The sequence below is a fragment of the Oryctolagus cuniculus genome, chromosome Y (genome assembly GCF_051225735.1).
Source record: "Oryctolagus cuniculus isolate XC-2025 breed Fujian yellow rabbit chromosome Y, ASM5122573v1, whole genome shotgun sequence".
Taxonomy (NCBI): domain Eukaryota; kingdom Metazoa; phylum Chordata; class Mammalia; order Lagomorpha; family Leporidae; genus Oryctolagus; species Oryctolagus cuniculus.
In genome coordinates, this window is record NC_142889.1 from 29056452 (window position 1) to 29081798 (window position 25347).

The window sequence follows — 25347 nt, forward strand, 5'->3', positions numbered from 1 at the left end:
CCGGCTACCCCCAGTGTTCCTAGTGCTGGAGCTCCCTCCTGGGGCTTCTCTCCTCAGTGGAACAAGACTGCTATGGCGTCAACATCCCGCGTGATTTGATTGCACAGCTTGCATACCAGCATCACGTCATAAAAGACGCAGCCAATCAACATCCTCCATAGCGCTGACCTACAACTTCAGGTCTTTCTGGAGGGGAAAACAAGAGGGAGTTTGGGCTCCACCTCCCTGCGGTGGGCGCGGGGGAATTCTCTCTCTTCTCTGGTCCTGCCAGCCACTGGGTCCCTCCTGCATCTTCCTGAGTGGCTTCTGCTTGGGGGTTGAACGTAATTCAGGTCAGCTACAATTTAATGGCTGTTTATTCACTCAAGAGCCTTTGCTTTTTTATCATATATGTGACACTTGTTGCTCCCCGTCTTCGTGGAGGAACGACACAGGACCCTGCACTGTTCTTTTGTCTGCTTGGCCCTCCCCAGGTTTGCTGCTGGTTCTTCCCGGGTTGGCTACCGACCCTTCCACCTCTGTGGAAGGGCGGTTCCCCCTAGCCACTTTCCCCACTTCCGCGGGGGAGCGGCACACCACCGGCCGGCTCTCTCGGGGGCTGCTCAGGTGTTCCTTCAGACAGATGTTCCTCTTAGATGTTCCTGGTGCATGTTGTCTCTCTCCTCCTTTATAGTCCTCTTCCGCCAATCCCAACTCTGCTACCCACACGCCAAGTATGCTGCTCTCCTGTAATCAGGAGCAGGATCAGCTCCTGCAGGTTATTGGTTGAACTGGAGGCAGCTGCGTAGAAGCTGTTCACTCCTCTCCCAGCGCCATATTGTGGGAGAGCAGATGCATAGAATAAGTCTTAATTCGAGTTAACAGTCTAGTCCGAGTTGCTCCCCACAACACTTTTTGTCTAATGAATCTTCTATGTTATTTTTTAATATTGATTTAAAGAATGTTTAAGTATATAACGTAATTTAATCCTTTTTTTCCAATTTTACTTGCACATTTATTTCTAGTTTGCCTGTTGTCCTTTAATATTATTTTCTATTTGCTTCTTCCTGGTACTTAGTAGAAACACACACACACACACACACACACACACACACACACACACAATCTTTCCAGTAATCTCATTTATCAATTGTATTTGTTTTTAGTTTTTCCTGGATTATCTCTGTATATAAACCTCATCCAATATATTCACATTTTACAACTTATAAATTGATCTTTACACCATATAATTTCTTTTTGCTGTTTTATTTCCCTTACTGCCCTTGAAATAGAAAGCTCGAGAGAGTGCAGGAATCGTGATCTAAGTTTACTCCCAGGGAGAAAAAGTTTCAACGATGCTGTATTACTTGTGTTGTTGGCTGTAGGTTCATTTCGCTCTTGATCGGAGTAACGAAGTCACTGGCTTTTTTGTTGTTCTGCAGGCAGTTTTCTTTTTTACTAGATGCTGAACTTTATTAAAGCCTTCCAACATGTAATCTAAATGACCATGTGATTTTCTTCTTGTGTTTTTTACCTACTTGGATGACTTGTCTGAGAATCTTTACCACTCTTGTGTGTTTTATTAAGTCCTGCTTGCTATTGATATATTTTTATGTTATTTCATTTATTATATTAGTACTTTGCTGCAGATATCTGTAGCTATGTTTATGAAAGGGATGCTTTTAATAAAACTTAATGCTTATTTCAAGTCCTGGTCTGCTTGCATCATCCTCACTGCAATGCAGGTGTTCAAAAAGAAACCAAGAAAAAAGCTCTACTTATTTGCACTTTGGGTGAAATGTAGATTTGTTTTTTCTTCTCTAAAATTTTGGAGTATTCTGTAATTCTGGATCTGAAATTTTGATTCTGTGACTTTTTTCTTGATTGGTTGTTTAGAATTTTCAAAGTATGATTTAACTTACCTGATTTATATAGTTTTCCTACTTTATGTTATATTTGTTTTTTTGCAAATTTGATTTTCAATATAGGGAAGATTTTGATTCCTGTAGTGAAATGTTACTTCTAAGAATTTCATACCTTTCTCCTAGCATCTTGGTCAGAATTATAACCTACAAAGGAATGATTCTGTTTTAATTCCTAAACTGGTTATTTGTGTTACTTTCCCCATGGGTTCCTTAATCGTTTTTCCTAATGGTTTATTAACTTTGTTAATATTTTTCTTAAAAAAATTCATTGTGTCCTTGTTTATTTGTGATACATTTTATAGCACTTCATAGAAATCTCCTCTTTTCTTTTTTCTTGCCTTTCTTCAATACTTTTTTATTTTTTTCTTTATAATTCTTAAAGAGGAAGCTGTAATGATGATTTTGAGTGTTTTATTCTAATGTAACCACTTGACTATAAATTATCTCTGAGCACTCATTTACTGCATCCTCAGTGTTCCTTCAGGTGTTTCTAACACCTGTGTGTGCAAGACGTGTCTGTCTCCCAGTATCCCTAATTCCATGTACCTGCAGCCATCACAGGTTACATGTGTCTCCAGGTCTGAAACCCATATGTACTGATTGGTAGATTAGTGCTTCAGTCATTAGAGGCCCATTCCTTACACTTGTGTGCCCAGTTAATCACAGCCCATCAACTACCCTTTCCAAGTCTGCAAAAGGACTATGGCCCCTTAAAATATATCACATCTTAATTTCTTTTAGAGAAGCAGACACAATTTCCCAGACAGCCCAAGTTAGACATTTCCACATAAACTACTGACAACATTGAAGTGTCGGCTTCCATATCAACCTTTCATATCAAATAGAACTGCTCTGATTGTCAGGTGTTTTTTCTTCACAGGGCTGCCTGTTAATTGCCAATTTGTGTCGATGCTAGTGAGAGTCATATATCTTATTTTCCTATTAATTCTCATGACATTCTGGAGTGGCATGAATGGCAAAATTCTGTCCTCATAGAACACATTTGAAGAAGGTGGCAAAAATTATATCTTTGTGTAAAAATAGTTCAAGTTTTTGAGGTGCTCTGGATAAAAAATAAAATAATGTCCCAGTGCTTTGGCCAGAATAGTTGAAAGTCCTCAGTAATGGATAATACATGATCTTAAAACAGAAAAATGGAGAGTAAATTTCAATAAGGAAGCTGGGAAAAGATCATTTAAGCTGAAGAAGTGAACAACAAATTTAGATATTTTAGTGAAGGGAAGAAAAATGCAGGTGTATAATCAAAGGATAAAGGAGGACTGAGCTGGAAGATGAAGAAAAAAATGAAACATGGTTACTGTAGTTAATAACAATGTATTGGCTAGCACTGCTGCTCACCAGGCTAATCCTCGGCCTGCAGTGCCAGCACCCCGGGTTCTAGTCCCGGGTGGGGCACCAGTTCTGTCCTGGTTATTCCTCTTCCAGTCCAGCTCTCTGCTGTGGCCTGGGAGTGCAGTGGAAGATGGCCCAAGTCCCTGGGCCCTGCACCTGCATGGGAGACCAGGAGGAAGCACCTGGCTCGTGGCTTCAAATCGGTGCAGCGCCAGCTGTAGCAGCCAATTGGGGGGTGAACCAATGGAAGGAAGACATTTCTCTCTCCCTCTCCCTCTCTCTCTCTCTGTCTCTGTCTCTCTCTCTCTCTCTCTCTCTAACACTGCCTGTCAAAAAAAAAAAAAAGAAAAAAGATTATTTTAGTTCAAAAACACTTGAATCCATATACAGATTTTTGTAATACACATTTCAATGAGTTTTTAAAGATCCCTCATATTAGGCCGGCGCCACTGCTCACTAGGCTAATCCTCCACCTTGCGGTGCCGGCACACCGGGTTCTAGTCCCGGTCAGGGCACCAGATTCTGTCCCGGTTGCCCCTCTTCCAGGCCAGCTCTCTGCTGTGGCTAGGGAGTGCAGTGGAGGATGGCCCAAGTGCTTGGGCCCTGCACCCCAGGGGAGACCAGGAGAAGCACCTGGCTCCTGGCTTCAGATGGGCACAGCGCACTAGCCACACCATGCTGGCCATAGTGGCCATTGAGGGGTGAACCAACGGCAAAAGGAATACCTTTGTCTCTGTCTCTCTCTCTCTCTCACTGTCCACTCTGCCTGTCAAAAAAAAAAAAAAGAAAAAGAAAAAAAAAGAGAGATCACTTATCTTTTTGACACTGGACTTTAGGATCCAGTTTGGAGACTAATCTCTTTGGGTGCACCAACAACGACCTATCTGTTTTTTTCTGGTGGAGATTTGAATTTTGACCTCCAACTTTTTCCTACTTATTTGTTGATTGATTGTTGCCATAAAAAACACTGGAAGGAACATCATGTGAAGGCGTCTTTGTTCCTGGCAGACCAATTCTTGTAGCAGTGCAATGTGTGATGCACATATTGCATATACACATTGTCTTCGAGTCAAACATGTTCAATTTGAACCCATAAAGACTTGTATTCCTGTTTCAAGGATATTCAAGAGATTGACTGAAATAGTCAAAGGCAACCCAAGAGAATTCAGACAAAAAGTAGAGAATGAGGTGGGCTTTGGGAGAGCTGGCCTTTGTCTCCAACACATCATGAACTGTTAATGGGAATGAGCAAGACTAAATGACTGAAAGGTCAAAGAGAGAATCCAGTTAGTTGCCCTGCATTGTCCCCTGGATGTGCCTGACACAGGAAAAATTGAAGTAATCATTGCTTATTAAAGGGAATGGAAATGCATTGCTGAACAAAAATATTATTAAATCAGGTAACTATTGTACATATAGAATGTTGACATATTGGAAAAAGGCAATATTATATTTTCTTTTTTAAAGATTATTTGAAAGTCAAAGCAGAGAGGCAGAGGCAGAGAGAGAGAAAGAGAGGGAGAGAAATGGGAAGAGAGAGAGAGAGACAGAGACAGATACAGAGAGACAGAAAGACAAGAGAGAGGTTTTCCATCTGCTGGTTTATTCCCCATATGTCTGCAACAACCAGAGCTGGGCTGATATGAAGCCAGGAGCCAGGAGCTTCTTCTGGGTATCCTATGCAGGTGCCCCAACCCAAGGATTTGGGTAATCTCCCACTGATTTCCTAGGCCTTAGCAGAGAGCTGGATCAGAAGTAGAGTAGTCAGAACCTGAACCAGCACCCACATAGGATGCTGGCACTGCAGGCAGCAACTTTACCTGCAATGCAACAGCACCAACCCTACATGATGGGATCTGGGATGATATGATAAGTCTTTTAAATTTCATAGAAAATATATATTATGGAAAAGCCATGCATGGATGTAAATATATTTTGCTTCAAAATCTTATTTTTAATTGAATTCTTGCAAAAGCTTCTTGAAATGCCGTGTATATTATGCTAAGAAATATTTTTAAGCCCTACGTTGTTTTTGTATGACTCCATTTTCAATGTGATACTTACTTGCCTTTTCTAAGGCTGTACATTATGACTAAGAAGAATATAAAACTTTGCATCTGCAGTTGTTAAATTTTGGACTTCAAAATCAGAAATGTCATCTATTGGAAGTTAAAGATGTTAATCCTCTAGTCTCTCCTAGATACTTTGCACTGTTTACCTATAAACTTGGGGTATTCAGTTTACTATTTGGATTACTCTGTGCTGGAGATGCATAGCTAGCAGCTGGCACTTTCTTGTGAAATTTGGTTCCACTTAAAACAAAGCAAAAGAAATACCAGTGCTGCTCACAGGACTGCAATTTATTGTTAAATAAATGTTGTATAAACCTTCAGTAAATTTTCAAAACATTAGAAGTTAGTAAGTAGAAAGTGAAAAGCAATAAGACTCAAAGAAAATGCTTAGCAATAGTGCTAATGTCAGAGATGTTACCATTTTAGTTACATGCACTATACCAATTAAGTTATTTCAAATTCAGACATGAGCACACCATTTCCCATAACTACCTTTATATACAGTTAAAAACCTGGGATCCTATGTAGAAAAGTGCTAGTAGCTTAAGTCTCACTTGATTAGAGTCACTTGGAAGTCTATAAGATGTACACTGACTTATCAGAGTAAGGGGAAAATAAAGCCAAGGAAAAGTAGTCCAAAAGGAAAAATGTGCTCATTTAGATTTCAGGTAATAACCTTTATAGATGTTCTCATGGATAATCCATGCATACATAGTTATCATTCATTCGCATAGATTTCATTTTTATTTTTTAAACTTTTAATAAAAATTTGTTTTTGTTTCTGGAATCACATTTTACTATACTTTGTATGTTCCCATCAGAGTAAACTTGGAGTTGCTTACGTCAAAAAGGTCTATAAGTGAAGAACTTGCTCAGAAAAGAGGTTGCCAACCACGTATCTCAGGAGCAGTGCTCACTGCTACCTGAATACTTCAAAGTCTGTATGAGCTGTTTCAATGGAGACAGCTGTAGTTTTCCAGTAAATTTCTATTATTGAATTGCATTTTTTCACATGGGCAGCTTACATCATTAGAAAGCTATTTATTTTCATAATATATTATTCCCATGTGTATCTGCAAGGTGCTTACAGGCATACTACTGAATATATTAAACAATCATGACCTAGTTTCAGTGTAAGAAATTTGAATCTCTCTCATAAAGCAAGAAACATCCACAGTTGAGATTTACATAAGTAGTACCTCTTTAAATAAATAAAAAATAAAATGATATCCTGTCTATAAAGTTGTACTAGTTCATTTTACAGATTATTAAAGTGCTTATGAATGCATTAGTTCTCAGTAAATAAACATGGTGCTACAACACATCTAAAAGGAAAAAGTCATAACACTGGCCCATAGAAGTGCCTAGGATTATTTTATATCTCTTAACATTAGAAAAATTAAATGAAATAAGGAATTAAAATTAAAAGAGAAACAAGAAATTTTACAAAATTAGAACAACTATGGCCTAAAAATATACTGAAATATTCAATTCAGTAACTAAGTGATTTCTGGATTGAACACTGTATAATTAGGTTTGGAGAGTGCTTCTGTTAGCAAGGTCATAAGGTATGTGGAAATAATATAAGCATTTTATAAAGACTGACCCTGAAACAGTAATTGTTTATAAAAATCACATACACCTGGTGCTGTGATATAGAAGGTTAAGCCTCCACCTCTGGTGCTGACATCCCATTTGTCCCTTAGTTCAAGTCCTGGCTTTTCCACTTACAATCTAGCTCCCTGCTAATCTGCCTGGGAAGGTAGCAGAGGATGGCTGATGTACTTGTGCCTCTGCACCCACACAGGAAACATGGAAAGGTTTCCTAGCTTCTGACTTCAGCCTGGCACAGCCCCAGTCACTGTGGCCATTTGGGGAGTGAACCAGTTGATGTAAAATTCTCTCTCTCTCTCTCTCTCTCTCTCTCTTTCAAATAAATAAATAAATAAATCTTTCAAAAATAAATAAAAATCACATGCTAAGATACAACCAGCATACTCAAGGCTTTTGATTTTGATGGAATGAAATCTTAGAGTGGGAATACAAATGAAACCAATAATCATGGAGATGCCACTTGTTTTCACCAATGTAAACAATAGGAACATCATTTCAAGGTATAGCACATTGACAGACTAAAATGAGAAACTGTGAACAATGTTAGTTAATACCAAAATATTCCCTAAGTTGGGAAGTAGTTCTAGTTCTGTTGCCTGTACAATTGCTCTTCAAAACATGTGTTCTCCTTAGAAAATATGTCTTCTGAATGGCTTTGTAGTCAGTGTGGAAAAGTAGGAAATGGGGTTCACAGTGAAGCTGAGTAAAATGCTTCCAAGATGATTCACTGTATCAGTTAGTAATCTCACCATACCTACATGTTGAATTTCAGGATTTTGTTTTTTAACTCCTTCTCAAGTCTGTGGGCTTCAGCTCCTCAGGTAGTAATAATATTTTTCATGTTTAAGTATACAGGTCCCTGCTGTATAGTATTCTATAGAGTACATGTCCCATAATTTCTTTATCCAGTCTACTGTTGATGGGCATTTGGGTTGGTTCCAGGTCTTAGCTATTGTGAATTGAGCTGCAATAAACATTAATACGCAGACAGCTTGTTTGTTTGCCAATTTAATTTCCTTTGGGAAATCCCAAGGAGTGGGATGGCTGGGTTGTATGGTAGGGTTATATTCAGGTTTCTGAGGAATCTCCAGACTGACTTCCATAGTGGCTTAACAAGTTTGCATTCCCACCAACAGTGGGTTAGTGTCCCTTTTCCCCCACATCCTTGCCATCATCTATTGTTGGTAGATTTCTGAATGTGAGCCATTCTAACCAGGGTGAGGTGAAACCTCATTGTGGTTTTGATTTGTGTTTCCCTGATTGCTAGTGATCTTGAACATTTTTTCATGTGCCTGTTGGCCATTTGGATTTCCTCTTTTGAAAAATGTCTGTTGAGGTCCTTGGCCCATCTCTTACGTGGGTTTTTTTTTTTTTTTGATGTTGTGGAGTTTCTTGATTTCTTTGTAGATTCTGGTTATCAACCATTTATCTGTTGCATAGTTTGCGAATATTTTTGTCCATTCTGTCGGTTGTCTCTTCACTTTGCTGACTGTTTCTTTTGCAGTACAGAAACTTCTCAATTTGATGCAATCCCAAATGTTAATTTTGGCTTTGACTGCCTGTGTTCCTGGGGTGTTTTCCAAGAAGTCATTGCCAGTACCTATATCTTGCAGAGTTTCTCCAATGCTCTCTAATAATTTGATGGTGTCAGGTCGTAGATTTAAGTCTTTAATCCATGTTGAGTGAATTTTTGTGTAAGGTGAAAGGTAGGGGTCTTGCTTCATGCTTCTGCATGTGGAAATCAATTTTCCCAGCACCATTTATTGAATAGACTGTCCTTACTCCAGGGATTGGTTTTGGATCCTTGATAAAATGTAAGTTGGCTGTAGATGTTTGGATTGATTTCTGGTGTTTCTATTCTGTTCCATTGGTCTATCCATCTGTTTCTGTACCAGAAACTGTGTCATTTGCAACAAGATGGAGGAATCTGGAAAACATTATGCTGAGTGAATTAAGCCATTCCCAAGGGACAAATATCATATGTTCTCCCTGATTGGCAACAACTAAATGAGCACCAAAGGGGAAACCTGTTGAAGTGAAATGGACAGTACGAGAAACAATGACTTGATCAGCTCTTGTCCTGACTGTTGATGTACAATGTAACACTTTATCCATTTTAGCATTTTCTCTTTGTTTTGTTCTAATCCTATTGGTTGAACTCTATGATTAACACACAATTATTCTTAGGTATTTAAATTTTAACTGAAAAGTGATCCCTGTTAAATATAAGAGTGTGAATAAGAGAGGGAGGAGATGTGCAATTTGGGACATGCTCAATCGGACTTGCCCCAAATGGTGGAGTTAGAATCATGCCATGGGATCCCAATACAATCCCATCAAGGTGGCATGTACCAATGCCATCTCACTAGTCCAAGTGATCAATTTTAGTTCACAATTGATCACACTGATAGGTCTAAGAATCAAAGGGATCACACAAACAAGTCTAGTGTCTGCTAACACTAGCTGATAGAATCAAAAAGGGAGAGAACAATCCATCATGGGAAGCGGGATACACAGCAGATTCATAGAATGGCAGATGTCCTAAATAGCACTCTGGCCTCATAATCAGCCCTTAAGGCATTTGGATATGGCTGAAGAGCCCATAAGAGTATTTTAGGCATGGAAATCCAAGAAACCCTGGGGGAAAAAAAAAGGAAGACCTAAATGGAAGATCTCTGTGAGTGAGATCCCAGTGGAAAGAATGGGGCCATCAAAGAAGGAGGTACCTTTCTCTGAAGGGAGGAGAGAACTTCCACTTTGACTATGACCCTGTTGGAATAAGATCGAAGTTGGCGACCTCAAAAGGCTTCCATAGCCTTGGCAACTCATGACTAGAGCCTAGGGAGATTACTGACGCCATAAACAAGAGTGTCAATTTGTTAAGTCAACAACAGGAGTCACTGTGTACTTACTTCTCATGTGGGATCTTTCCTTAATGTGTTGTCCAATGTGAAGTAATACTATAACTAATACTGAAACAGTATTTTACACTTTATGTTTCTGTGTGGGTGCAAACTGATGAAATCTTTACTTAATATATACTGAATTGATCTTCTGTATATACAGATAATTGAAAATGAATCTTGATGTGAATGGAATGGGAGAGGGAGCGGGAGATCGGAGGTGTGTGAGTGGGAGGGAAATTATGGGGGGAAGCCATTGCAATCCATTAACTGTACTTTGAAAATTTATATTTACTAAATAAAAAATTTAAAAAAAGAATCAAAAAAAAGTATACAGGTACGTAGTTGTTCCAGAGTTTTCACTTCTTGAATTTCATATATCATTTGGTCAAAATCTTAGTTTTTTGTAAATAAAATCTTGTAATAACCTATCCATGGAAATCTATCTCTACCTTAAACCTCATTTTACCTAACCTCAAACCTGTGGCTTTAATGTCATGAATTGCCCTTATTGATGGTTCATTCTTGATGAGTTCAATAAGCTGTTGATATTTTTTCTGCTGAATGAATTGTCCTAAATGTGCTTCTGTGTTAGTGTAGATAGGAATTATGAGACCAAGATTATTAAAATGCATGCATCCAAAGAATCTTGGCTACTGGAGTGAATTACATGTTATATAGAAGCAAGGCCCACACAAATGGCTGCATTGTCACTTGCTGCCTCCTGTGATGACAGCATACAATATGGGCACCAGTTAATGTCCAAGCTGCTTGACTTGTGATCCTGATTTCTGCTTATAGCCTAGAAAGCAGCAGAACATGGCCCAAGAATTTGGGCCCATGTCATCCATGTGGGAGGCCTGGATGAAGCTCCTGGCTCCTGTCTTTGGACTAGCCCAGTGCTGGCCATTGTGGCCATCTGGGGAGTGAACCAGTAGATGGAAGACCTCTCTGTCTCTCCCTCTCTCTCTGTAACCCTTATTGTCAAAATAAATAAATCATTTTTCTGAAAAAAGAAATTGCAAAGAATGAGAGTCAATTTGATACAGTTTGAGTGACAAAAACTATAGGTTCAGGGGATAAATTTATGTTAGAACTTATATTTCTTCACTTTCTTTGTTTTTCTTCAGATCAAGCACTCACAGTAGTTTCCCTCTAGGTTCAAATTAATAAATGTGTTTTAAGCATCTACTATTGTCAGGCATTTTTCTAAGACATGGGGCTACAATAGTGAAAGTGATAACTCAGATTTTCCTAGTGTTTACAGTCAATTGTGAATGACTGATGCTTTATTTTTTAAAAGATTTATTTTATTTATTTGAAAGGCAATCAGAGTTATGGAAAGGCAATCAGAGTTATATATATATATATATATATATATATATATATATATATATATATATATATATATAAGAGAAAGAGAAAGAGATTTTCCATCTGCTGGTTCACTCCCCAAATGGCTGCAATAGTTGGGACTGGACTATACTGAGGCCATGGATCAGGAGCTTTACCCAGGTCTCCCAAGGGGGTTCAGTGGCCCAAACACTTGGGCCATCTTCCACTGTTTCCTCAGATGCATTAATAGGAAACTAGATCAGAAGTGGAGCAGTCTGGGGCTGTCACTGTGGCACAGTGGGTTAACACCCCAGCCTGAAGTGCCGGCATCCCATATGGGAACTGGTTTGAAACCCAGCTGCTCCACTTCCAATTCAGCTCTTTGCTATGGCTTGGAAAGCAGTAAAACATGGCCCAATACTTGGGCCCCTGCATTCATGTGGGAGACCCGGAAGAAGCTCCTGACTCCTAGCTTCAGATCGGTGCAGCTACTGCTGTTGCAGCCAATTGGGGAGTGAATCAATGGATGGAAGACCTTTCTCTCTCTTTCTGCCTCTCCTCACTCTGTGTAATTTGACTTTCAAATAAATAAATAAATCTTAAAAAAAAAAAGAAGTGGAGCAGCCAGGAGTCAAACTGGCCCCCAGATTGGATGCCAGAAGTACAGATGGCAACTTAACCTGCTACAGTCACAGCACTGCCCTCCCATGACTGATATTTTAAAGATATGATGAATGTCATTGAATTTTAGGGGAAAGAAAAATATATAGACAATGAAAGAGTTACATGTCAATGCAAGGAACTGGAGAGCTGATGCCACATGGAGAAACACTGGAGAATATTAAGCAGAATGGAAAATATGCTCTAAGTATGAAGGAATGTGGGCTCTATAAGATTCTTTGGTGTTTAAAATATTACTCTAAAAAATGAGCCTAAGTGAAAAGTTTTACATAGCCATAGGTAATGGGCTAGGGTAGTAACATGATCAAATTTATATTTTAGAAAGATCTTTTTGCTTGTAAAATGAATAGATTTGGGAATGCTACATAAAAATGGGAATGTTGATAACTGGCTAGATTGGAGGCCTCTACAGGAGCCTAAATGAAAAATAAATGTGCTTTGGGTTAAGGTGAGAGTAGGGGGATGTGAGAAATAGGCAGATATGGAAGATATTTAAAATTAAATCAATAGGACTAGGTTTTTAAGTGTATAATGATAAAAACAAATAAATTGGCCTACTGTTAGATATCTTTAGGTGAGAAAATGTGCAGATTTCAGTAGATTTGACTGTGCACCTATTTCCTATTATAAATTAATAAGTTTAATCACATAAAAAGAATAGTAGGCTGGGCCTCTGCCTGTGAGCTCAGATATTCCAGAAGGGTGCCAGTTTATGTCTCAGCTGCTACCCTTCCAATATAGCTTTCTGCTTGTGTCCTGGGAAAGCAGTTGGAGGATGGCCCAAGTGCTTGGGCCCCCACCCCTGCTTGGGAGGCCTGAATGAGGCTCCTGGCTCCTGGCTTTGTATCAGCTCAGCTCTGACCATTACAGCCATTTGGTGAGTGAAGCAGTGGATGGAGGACTTTTCTCTTTCTCTCCCTCTCTCTTTCTGTAACTCTATGTCTCAAATAAATAAATAAATCTTTAAAAAAGAATCAGAAACAACTTTAAAAATTTTCCAACTGGAGCAGCTGAATAGAGATGATGATGTCATTTATTGAGATAGTATTGAGATAGTACGTAATGGCACAGGAGCAAGTTTAGGGGAGGAACAAGGGAAATTATGAACTTGTGGGAAGTATTCAGCTGAAGATATGGGTTTGGAAGTTGTTGGCTTATCAATAGAAATGGAAGCTCCAGCAGAAAGTAGCATTACAAACACAAACTCAGAGCCTGGAAGATGCTGTAATGTTTAGAGTGGAGAAAACAAACAAACAAAGATCCAGGAATAGAAGTTGAATAAAAGTATTTAGAAAATGTAGGTGGGAAACCACCTTTGGCATCTCTTAAACCAAGTGAAGGATTATTTCTCAAAAGTAATAGTTGATTGAAATTATTAATGTTTCAGGCAACTCCAATGTGTTCAGAGGCCCAAGGACTTGGGCCATCTTCTGCTACTTTCCCAGTTGCATTGGCAGGGAGCTGACATGGAGGTAAAGTAGCTGGAAATCAAACCAGCACCTATATAGGATACTTGCAATGCAGGTGGCAGCTTAACAACAATGCCGTCCTCCATGCACTTTAAAAGTGCCCTCGTACCTGTCCATGCTCCTTGGTTTAATCTGGTACCATCCTAACCCAGGCTGAGAATGGCTGAGTGAGCAAGTGGACATGGAGATTTGCAGAGTGATAGAGAGATCTCATGACTGTTCAGTGAATAAATGCATAGGGGAGCATGTGAACTTGGGGTGGGTTAGGGACAAATGTCCCTGTGTAAATAGGGCATTTCTGGTGTTCTCAGCATGGTTGTCCACTAACTCAGGTGGATTTGGTGTTAAAACAAGGCCCAGATCATCATTCATAGTACTGTTTCTATGACATAAGTAAGTTGCCTTCCAATTCCAGTATCCAATTTGCATCTGAGTCAATAGATGGTGGTGTTGCTGACTCAGGGACTGTTGGTGCAAGCCCTGAGTGTCCCTAAGAACTTGTGCTGGTGATGAGGCTAAGCTGTCCAGCAAATTAACTTTCCAAATACATACACATTTTCCCTTCCTCAGGTAAACTACTTCAGCTGATAGACCATTTCAGGCCATATCAAAGTGCGGTGTGAAGATTTCCCACAGTAATTTCATTACTTGGTGAGCAGGCCTTGGACCAGCATTTGAAGCATGTAGTGCCTACCATCTGCCAAACACTGCCCCAGCACCACCCTCACTGGAAGCCCTTTCTTGTTCCCAGGAGCCTCAGCTGAACCCTTGACTGGCTCTGCCTCAAAAGCAAAAAATAGATAGATAGATAGATAGATAGATAGATAGATAGATAGATAGATAGATAGATAGATAGATAGATAAGGCCAGACATGAGCTGTCCTTACTCTGTCCAGAATAGAGTTGGGCCTCCTTTTTAAAAAGACATTTATTTATTTGGGAAGCAGAGTTACAGAGAGAGGGAGAGGGAGAGACAAGACTCGAAGTGGTGCCTACTTGGGATGCTGGTGCCCTAAGCAGAGGCTTAACATACTACACTAAAGCACCAGTCTTTTACACTTAAATGAACTTTTAAATGAAAGCCATGGGGCTAGCATTGTGGTGCAAGGGGTTAACACCCTGGCCTGAAGTGCCGGCATCCCATATGAGGCTGGTTCCTGTCCGGGCTGCTCCACTTCCAATCCAACTCTCTTCTATGGCCTGGGAAAGCAGTAGAAGATGGCCCAAGTCCTTGGGCCCCTGTACCCACATGGGAGACCCAGAAGAAACTCCTGGCCCCTGGCTTTGGGTCAGCCCAGCTCCAGGTGTTGCTGCCAATTGGGGAGTGAATCAGCGATGGAAGACCTCTCTCTCTCTCTCTCTCTCTGCCTCTCCTCTGTCTGTGTAACTCTTTCAAATAAATAAATAAATCTTTAAAAAAAAAAGTTAGCCATGAACAACAGAGGGAAAAACCTTAGAGAGCTGTGGCTGTGGGGTTCACAGGAGGGTGGAGCTCAGTGTGTTCTGGGTCCCACCGGAGCATGAATTGGGTTGGATTCTGCTTTCCTTTGGCATGCCTGAACTACAGGAACTGCACAGACCTGAGTCCTGCTTTGCAGAAGAGCATCTGGCCAAGGCTGGGGATTTACCCCACTGACCCTCTGGCCACCACCATTGCCTACCACCTATTGTTCACTAAGGGCTACTGTCTGGTGCCGAGACCACCATCTGCCTCAGGCATTAACAGGACCACGTGCTATTGAGTCTCCAGCATACACAGGCCTGGATCTGGACAGCAGGCTCCGGCCACTGGAGGGCTCTACTGTGACCGCTGCCACTCCCACCCAGCATGTCTCTGCATGTGTGGCCTTTGGGCTTCCACACTCCTTCCAGTCTTTTTCAGCCAGGCCACCTAGGCTGCCGACATTCTGCACCTGCAGCTGGTGGCAGTGCTATAACCAGGACTGTCCTGTAGCCCTTGGCATCCCAGGAGATGCCTGGCCATGTGAAATGCTGAGTGTAGCTGATGCTGCCATGCTATCTGGGAGGCGATGCAGGCCCAGTGCTCACCAGATTTGCGCCATGGCGAGGTCTGCTGACGCCCTCCTTGCAGTGCCCTTGCAGAGTGCTGTGCAGGCCCATGTCTCAGAATCCTGCCGCTGTGGTCACTGTTGGAGTCTGTACCAGCTCTGGAGTCTCTCCACCCCCGAGTCTGAGCCATTCTGGGGCTCTGACTCTTGTCCTTCTTTCTTGCAACCCACAGTTGGATCAGATCTCCAGAGCCCTCTTTTCAATGAACGCACATCCCTGCAGGGGGATGTCTCAGCCCTGAAGAGGACTAGGAAACCAAAATAAACTGGGTCTCTTTAAATAAATAAATAAATAAATAATAAATAATAAATCATCAGTGTAAAAGATACCACAATTCCTAAGACAGGAGAGATTTCTGTAAGGGAATCTCTTGATTTGCTTCTCAGTACCATGCTACACCCAATGGACTCAATCTGTTTTCATTTAGGGCCACATGGCTAAAGTTCTCAGCTAGGGATGATGATCCCAAAATTAAGTTTCTTATTGCAGCTCCTGTTGATGGGTCACCATCAAACTGCATGCAGGTAGAAGGAAGGGGTGTGAGTAAGGAAATCAAACTTTGCTACAGACCACAATTCCACCCAAGATAATGGCAGAAATGATTATGGCCTATCCTGCACTAAACAAGACTTAAAGTCCAGCAGGACATACTCCATAAATACCCATTTCTGCAGTATGACCAGACCTGGTCTTGGGGACTGTAGCCCTTTAGGATGGGGGCTGGACACAAGCGGAAAACACCACATGGCATTTTTCTGTCTTCCTCAGCTGTTACTGTGTACACAGGACACTGATGGGTCAAGTCCTAAGGAGGTTTCCTCATCTGAATGTCTTTTGAGCACAACTGAAAGCATGCTCAGAAACCTTATTCTGCATCAGCGGGCTCTCTGTGGATATAATCCTGACATTACTTGGTCTGCTCACAGAAACCAGGGCAGAGACTTATTGATGGCCGTGCTATTTGCATTTAACTTTAAAGTGAAAGAAATAATCCTAAAACAGCTACAAAATTAATCTCACTATTTTTGTTGTTCTGATTGTACCTAAACTACATCATAACAGATTTACTAATTTAAGAGGCAACAGATGGGAATCCTCGGGTTTTCTGCAGATCATCTGAGATACTTTTGCACTTGGAAGCCTTTCCTATGGTCTCATGTAAGTGGCCTGGGAAGCTCTCAAGAGGTGCTTGGAGTGCTGCAGACGGAGGACAAAGTGCCCACTGAGCCTTTGTCCCTCAACAAATGCACTTGGTTGTTAATATTCCTGACAGATTTGGATGGTGTGGCATTCCTGAAGCCCAGGGTTCTCCTTTGGGGCACAGTCCTCTGTGGTTGTTTGTGGCCCTGGACACTCTTGCCAGCAAGCTCCATACCAGAATTTCTTTTGGGGTATAGTGAAACATGATTGTGGCTTTTACTTGCATTTCCCTGATGCCTAGTGATCCTGAACATCTTTCCTTATGCCTGTGGGCCATTTGTATTTCACCATTAGAAAAACACCTGTTCATATCCTTATCCCATTTCTCAACTGGATGATTTGTTTAGTTGCTGATTTTTAAGCTCCTTATATATTATGGATATTTGCCTTTTATCAGATATCAGATATATAGTTAACAAATATTTTCTCCAATTCTGTTGGTTGCCTCTTTACTTTGTTGAGTGCTGCCTTTGCTGTTCAGAAGTTTCTTAGCTTGATGTAACCCCATTTGTGTATTTTTGCATTACTGCCCATGATTATAGGATCTTGTTCAAGAAGTCTTTACAGATGTGAATGTCCTTCAGTGTTTCCCATAACTTTTCCTCTGGTAATTTGATTGTTTTGGGTCTCAGATTTAGATCCTTGACTCATTGTGAGTTTGAATTTTTTTCTGTTTTTTTGAAATCTCCCTTGGTCAAGTTGATTACTTCTTCAGACACATGTTTATTAGCAGTTGCTCTAATCCTGCTGGTGTGAAGAAGGATAACCCTAGAGTGCTCAGCTCTAGGCCAGAACTTGCAACTTCAAGAATCTGCAAAGTCTGTGTCATTTGTCATGCTGGAGTAGTTTATGGAGCTATGGCTGAGATGGCAAACATGGGTGCTGAGGTGGCAAACATGGGTGGTCCTGGGCCTCATGAGCTGGCCTATCCTGGGTCTGAAGTCCATCCCTGCTTTGAATTAGCCTCTGATTCTGCTAAGTGAATGAATGCTCCTGATCTTGGTCCTGATCTATGCCTTCTTTTTCTTAAAGATTTATTTATTTATTTGACTGTCAGAGTTACACAGAGAGAGGAGAGGCAGAGGAAAGAGAGAAGTTTTCCATCCTATGGTTCCCTCCCCAGCTGGCCACAATGGCTGGAGCTGCATTGATCCAAAGCCAGAAACCAGGAACTTCCTCCAGGTCTTCCTGTGTGGATGCAGGGGCCCAAGGACTTGGACCATCTTCCTCTGCCTTCCCAGGCAAAAGCAGAGAGCTTGATTGGAAGAGGAGGAGCTGGGACTTGAACTGGCACCCACATGGGATGCCAGCACAGCAGGTGGTGACTTTACAGATTAAGCCAGAGCACCAGCCCTGACCCATGCCTTTTTGTGCATTTTGTCAGCTAATTTTGTCATTCTTAGCCAGTCAGCAGGAACTTGTACCTCAAAGGGTCACATTGCTCCAGTGAAAGTCCCTTCTATTGGCCAGGCCTTTATAAAGTGATAGATTCTGCAGAAGCCTTGAAAGGCAATTGATCTGACATTCCATACCTCATTTTTTTTTTAAGAATCATTTTATTTATTTGAAAGACAATTACAGAGAGAGGTAGAGCCAGAAAGACAGAGGTCCTCCATTCCACTTGTTCACTCCCCCAATGACTGCAACAGCCAGAGCTGAGTTGATCTGAGGCCAGGAGCCAGGAGCTTCTTCTGGATCTCCCAGTTGGGTGCAGGGGCCCAAGGACTTGGGCTATCTTCTACTGTTTTCCCAGGCCATAGCAGAGAGCCAGAACAGAAGCGGAGTAGCTGGTACTCCAATTGGTGCCCATTTGGGATGCCGGCGCTGCAGGCTGCGGCTTTAACTTATTGTGCCACAGAACCCCCCCCCCCCATTAACAAAGAACACTGTTCTCAAGTTATTTTCTGTTGACTGCAGTATCCCATTTCTCCTCAAATTCTCCAGTTTTGATAAGTCAACATGACACTTGACAACTAGTATAGAGAGGTATTAGCATGGAGACTTCACAGACTGTAAGGCCATATAATCCCATGCCAGGACCTCCCTACCAAAGGGGTTCCACTCTAGTCTTAATGTATTGATTGGAGAATTTTCCTCTTTGGTTTTCATTGCCTTGTCTCCTGGTCCAGTCTTTCAAAAATATATGTGTAGATGCTTGATTAAAAAGTATGGATACCTGTATAAATGCTGGATTTTATTTTTAAATAGCCATCAGGTATTCCCCAATCAAATTTTCTGTGTCAACTATATGCCTAAAACTATGTGAGGTTCTAGGGTTGCAGCCATGAGTATCTTCTAAACTCCCATTTGGAACATAATAATTGAAAAATTCGGGGCCAGCGCCATGGCTCACTTGGTTAATCCTCCACGTGTGGCACCACCATCCCATGTGGGCACCAAGTTCTAGTCCCAGTTGCTCCTCTTCCAGTTCAGCTCTCTGCTGTGGCCCAGGAGGGCAGTGGAGGATAGCCCAAGTACTTGGGCCCCTGCACCCGCATGGGAGACCAGGAGAAAGCACCTGGCTCCTGGTTTCAGATCCATGCAGTACCTGCCATGGCGGCCATTTGGGGAGTGAACTAACAGAAGACCTTTCTGTCTCTCTCTCTGTCTATGACTCTACCTGTCAAATAAAAAAAAAGAAAAAAAAAAAGAAAAATCCAGCACCCACATATGATTATATGCCATGTCTCCTTAGCATATTGGAGTGTTTCATTTGTTGTTGGGAGCAGCTAGGTCTTTGAGCAACTTAGTGGCAAACCTCAGAATACAGCTACTTTCACTATCTCTGGACATAAATGGAAACTTCTTTAAAACCACTTTTTAGAAAGGTTGTGAGTCTGAAATATCCTTTCAAAAATTCAAGCTCATCATTCTTTTGTTATTAAAATTGTGCATGCCACCCATCAAGGGAATGAAAATATAAGCACAATTAGTTTTCACCTCACCCCAGTTAGAATGGCTCCCATACAACAATCAAAAACTAACAAATGCTAGTGAGGATGTGGGGGGGAAAAGTACCCTAATCAACTGTTGGTGAGAATGCAAACTAACACAGCCATTGTGGAAGACAGTATGGAGATTCCTCAGAAAGCTGAAAATAGATATACAATAAGATCTAGCCATCCCACTCCTGGGAATTTACCAAAATGAAATAAAATCAGCATATAAAAAAGTTACCTTTACCTCCATGTTTATTGCAGCTCAGTTCATAGTAGCTAAGATGTGGAATCAACCCAGATGTCCAACAACCTGGATAAAGGGAATGTATTATATGTACACACTATGAAATGCTACTCAGCTGTAAAAAAAGGATGAAATTCTGACTTTTACAATGAAATCAGTGCAACTGGAAACCATTATACATAGTGAAATAAGCCAGTCCAAAGAAGAAAACACCATATGTTTTCCCTGATCTGTGGTAGCTAATACAAGTACCCAAAATACATTGTCTAATGAGCAAAATTTGATGATTGTTTACAGCCCTTGTTTCTATATTGATGGACAGTGTTTATTTCTTCTTACTGTTTGTTGAATTTTTTACTTAGTGGAGGGTTAATCTTATGATTATAAAATAAACTGAAAATATGTCATGATAAAAATTAAAAGACAAATAAAAACTAAAGGAGGAGGGAGAGTGGGAGTGTGTGCAGGAGGGAGAGTATGGTTGGAAGTATTACTCTGCTCCTGAATTTGTATACATGAAGCACATGAAATTTATGTCCTTTCTGTAACTATAAAAATGGAAAAATGAAAAATAAAACTCATCATATCCACTAATATATAATTACTGTCAATCAAAATAAAACTTACTTAAAATTTAGATAAAATCAAAATAAAAATAAAAGTGTGCATGCAAATACATTTTACTAAAAATTTATTTATTTGAAAGCCACAGTAATGCAAATACACTTTAACAGAGTAAGTTAACACTTGAAGTTCAGGTGGTAGAGGTTGGTGAATGTCCTGGACATTGTGTCAATATCAATGAGTGCCAATAATGGAGTTCCTGATATTTTTGTATCCTTACACTACCAACAGTTTCTGGGGCTCTTGAGAATTCTATATCTTTCTGCTCTGACTTAAATTTGAGAGAAGGAATGGGAGCAGTTATCTCTTAGATCTTCAATCATGAAGCAAGCATTAGCTTCTTATTTACCAAATTTTACGATCAATTAGATTAAAAAATTCTCGGATTTCAAAACAAGATGATCAAATGAAACCCAATTAAACCTACTATCCCTTACAGCTATTTTCCAGAGCAAATCAAAGATCATTTTCTAGAGAAGAATTCCCAAATATTCTAAAGCCAAAACAATTCCCAAATAAAAACACTTTTTTGTCCTAAGCATTTTTTGATAAAGGATACTTAACTGGTTCTTGAATAAATACTACTTCTTTATGAGAAACAGATGTATAGCATTATTTTCTCACCACCTGGATGACAAGATGTAAGCAACCTATCAATATACTTCTCTGTAAGAAATAACTTGAATATAAAAGAAAACTGAGAGAGAAGATAATACAGTTGCATACACACACCCAATCTCTCTTTCTGAGGTGTTGTGCATTGAGTTGTTCAGGCCATCTGACATTTATGTTGATTTTAGCTAAGAATACCAGAGATCAGATTTTCCTAGACACCATCTAGTCCTGTTCCTCTATGTGTGCATCCATCCTTCATGTATGATCACCTAGAGACTCTAGAATCTTTCCAATGAAACAGAGTGCACTGCTTTGAAGGACAGCCTGTTGCATTTTGGCATAGTGCTACTTGTTGGAAAATACTTCTGTATAGTGAGCTAAAGTCAGCCTGTGGAATTTCCACTTGTGGAATAAATTCTGCTTCATGTCTTACCTAGCTCCATCTCCCTAACACCCTAATCCCAGGCATTCCTTTCTCCCTGCTGTAAAAAATAATAGTCTCTCTTTCTAAAATGTTTTATTTTTAATTAAAAATGATAATTTTAGATTTTTATGAAGTATGATTGATGTTTCAATACATATGTACATATGGAATGCTTGAGTCAGTGTAGTTACCATATCTGTTACCTCAGGTATGTATCCTTTATTTCCTGGTGGTGGGAACATTTGAAATCCTTTCTTCTGGGTATTTTGAAGTAAACAATTCATTACTGTTAACCATAACCAACTTGCCACATGGTAGAGCACCAGAACCTTTTCCTCCTCTCTAACTGTAACTTGATACCAAAACACTCATGTCTCCTCATCACTTCCCCTGGTCTGGCCTGTACTCTTCATAAGTTTGGATTTTCTAGATTTCTCACATAAATGAGAAAGGTGGCATTTGCCACTCTATTCCTCATCTGTTTCATTTAACCTTGTGTCATTTAGGTTCATTCATTTGTCTCAAATAGAGTTTTCTGTTTATTTTAAAAGCTGAATAGTATATATATATATATATATATATATATATATATATATATATATATATCCTTATAATATCCCTTCAACCACTGATAGACAGGTACAATGCTTCCTAGCTGCTGTGAATAATTGTGCAATGAGCGTGGGAGTGCAAATATTCCTTCAACATCAGTTGAAACACTCATTTCCTTTGAGTGTTGCCAGTAGTGGGATTGCTAGATTGTATGGGGTTTCTATCTTTAATTTTTTGAGTAATATTCATACTTTCCAAAATGGCTATCCTAACATATAATACCACCAAATGTGTGCAAGGATTTGTTTTTCTCCGCATTCTCACCAACACCTGTTACGATTTCTCTTTTTGATAACACCCAATCTAACATGGAGAGAATATCTCATTGTGGTTTAAGTTTGCAATTTTGAACAGTTAGAAATGTTGGATATTTCTCCAAAGCTGTAAATCAAAACAACATGGCAGAAATCCATTCAGATGGAAATCCAAGATGGTTAAATAGGGTATAGCCATGCTGACTTTAGCTGCTCTGGGATAAGAGAGGAACTAAGGAAACACTATGTTTCCAGGGGCAGAAGTTTTTGATGGAGCAGTGACAAAACAATGAAGATTCTGTGGGACAAGAGGAAAGAAGGCAGAAACTCAGTTGTTGTCTGTCACGCAGTGCAGCCAGCTGCTGGATTAAGAGCCTCTTCCTCCATCTTATCATAACAAAGCAGGAAGAAATTACTAACACTGACAGTTTCAGCAGAGAGGGAATTTCACAGTCACCCAGAAACTTTTACTTCAGCCTAGAGAGCTGACTGGTGTCCAAGCAACTGCAGAACTTTGAAAGGGGAAGCTACATTGCTTTTCTCCCCTCCCCATCCTGGCAGAACACCAAACTTGGCAGTGAAAAGACATGTAGTGGGGCCTCTGTTGCATTCCTGTAAGAATCAGAGTCAGAATCAGGGCAACTTGTGGGACAAAGCACAGATTCCCCACATCCTGCAACTGTGGGAGTTTTGGGCATTAGCTTTGGAGCTGTGCTTACTCCACATGAGCCATTAGCTTCTTGATGCTAACACCAAAAGCCTCCCATAAAAATACAATTCCACCCTGGGAGATCTGGGAAATGACTACACTGTACTCTGCAGCTCCATGACTGTAACTGTACCTAGTTTTAAACTTCTCAATTTCACTGGAATCTACTCACTGGAACTATGAAATAACCTACCCTTATTCCATCTGTCTGAACTCATACCCTCCAGCACAAACCTCCTGTATACCTTGTACTCACCTCGTAGGCCTGGAACATGGTTCAGTTCACATCCCCTCATCTCAAGACTAGGGCTGTTGTTATAAGCCACAAGACCAGTTGGACTGCCCTAGCAGGACTTGAGAAAGAGCCCATCCGTATCACACAGACATAAAATAATAGCAGTTGGTTCCACAAGCCACTGGAGCTTTCAGACATGCCAGTGGGACAAGAAGATAGCCACCTCTTTCTCCTTAAGCACCAGGAACAAGGCCTGGCTTTCACAATCCCAAGGGAGACTGACACTGAACTCTCTGTGGACTGAAGATATTCCTCTCTAACCCATGCTTTCATCCCTATGAACTGCAGCAGACTAGATCCTATGTCAGTTGAAGATATAACTGACACAAAGACAAAAGACATCACTTACAGGCCACATTCTGGACTCACTTAGAACCAAAGACAGGACAACCAACCAAGTGACATTGTGCACTCCAGGCAAACCATAAACACTTTCCCAATAAAATCTATTCCTCAAAGAAGAAAGTATAAGCACACCAGATGCACTGATATCAATGTAGGAACACAAGAGACATGAAGAAACAAGGGTGCATGATGCCTCCAAAAGAAAACAAATAAATCCCTAAACTGAAGGAAATCTATGAAATGCCAGATAGAGAATTTAAAATAAAGGTGATGTAAGAGAATATAGATGGATCAAAGAAATGAAATAAGTGAGTGACATGAATGAAAATATTGCTGAGGAAATAGAAATCATCAAGAACCAAGTAAGTTTTGGAGATGAAATCTCTAGTGAAGTAAAGGGAATGACTGAGAGCTTTAACAGCAGAATAGACCAAGAGGAGCAAAGAATTTCTGACCTTGAGGACAAGGCTTCTGAAACTATCCAATCAGACAAAAAGAAAAAGAAAAAAATTTAAAAGAACTAGGAAAGTCTATGTGAAATATGGGATACCAATAAATGACCAAATATTCATATTATAGGTATTTCTGAAGGAGAAGAAAAGGAAATGGAGCATTGAGAACCTCCTAATTGAAATAATAGCTGAAAATGTTTCAGTTCATGAAAGAGATGTGGATATCCAGATACAAGAAGTACAAAGGACCTTGCACAAATTTACCCAAAAAAGACCTTATCCAAGACATCTTGTAAAGAAATTGTCAAAAATTAAAGACATGGAGAGAATTCTAAAGACAATAAGAGAAGAAAAGTTACATATAAAAGAAAACCAACGAAATTAACATCAGATTCTCTCTTCCTGTAAGCAAGAAGAGAGCAGGATGATATATTCAAGGTCTTAAAAGAAAAAAAAAACTTCCAACTAAGAATACTATATATAGTGAAGCTAACATTTAAAAGTAAAGGAGAAATAAGGTCTTTTACAGATAAGTGAAAGCTCAGAGTATTCACCACCACCAGACCAGACTTACAAGAAATCCAAAAGGTAAGGACATCTTGCATTAGAAGTAAACAGTATGAAAACACACAACACCAACAAATTCACTGACAGACCATATATAAGCAGCATCCAGTCAACAAAATGCCAGATCTTAGTTCTTACCTATCAATACTAACCTTGAATTTAAGTGGAATATATTCTCCAACCAAAAGACTTAGGTTGCACGAATAGATAAAAAAAAAAAAAAAAACCCTGCTATGTTTTGTCTATAACAGACTCACTTCAGAAACAAATACATACACAGACTGAAAGAAGTGAAGGGCTAGAAAAACATACCAGGCCAATGGAAACCAAAATACTAGCCAGAGTGGCTATCCTTGTATCATATAAAATAAATATTAAATTAAAAGGCATAAAAAGAAATTAAGAGGCATTCACCCTTCTTTTTTTTAACTTTTATTTAATGAATATAAATTTCCAAAGTACAGAATATGGATTACAATGCCTTCCCCCCATAACGTCCCTTCCACCCGCAACCCTCCCCTTTCCCACTCCCTCTCCCCTTCCATTCACATCAAGATTCATTTTCATTTCTCTTTATATACAGAAGATCAGTTTAGCATACATTAAGTAAAGATTTCAACAGTTTTCTCCCACACAGAAACATAAAGTGAAAAATACTGTTTGAGT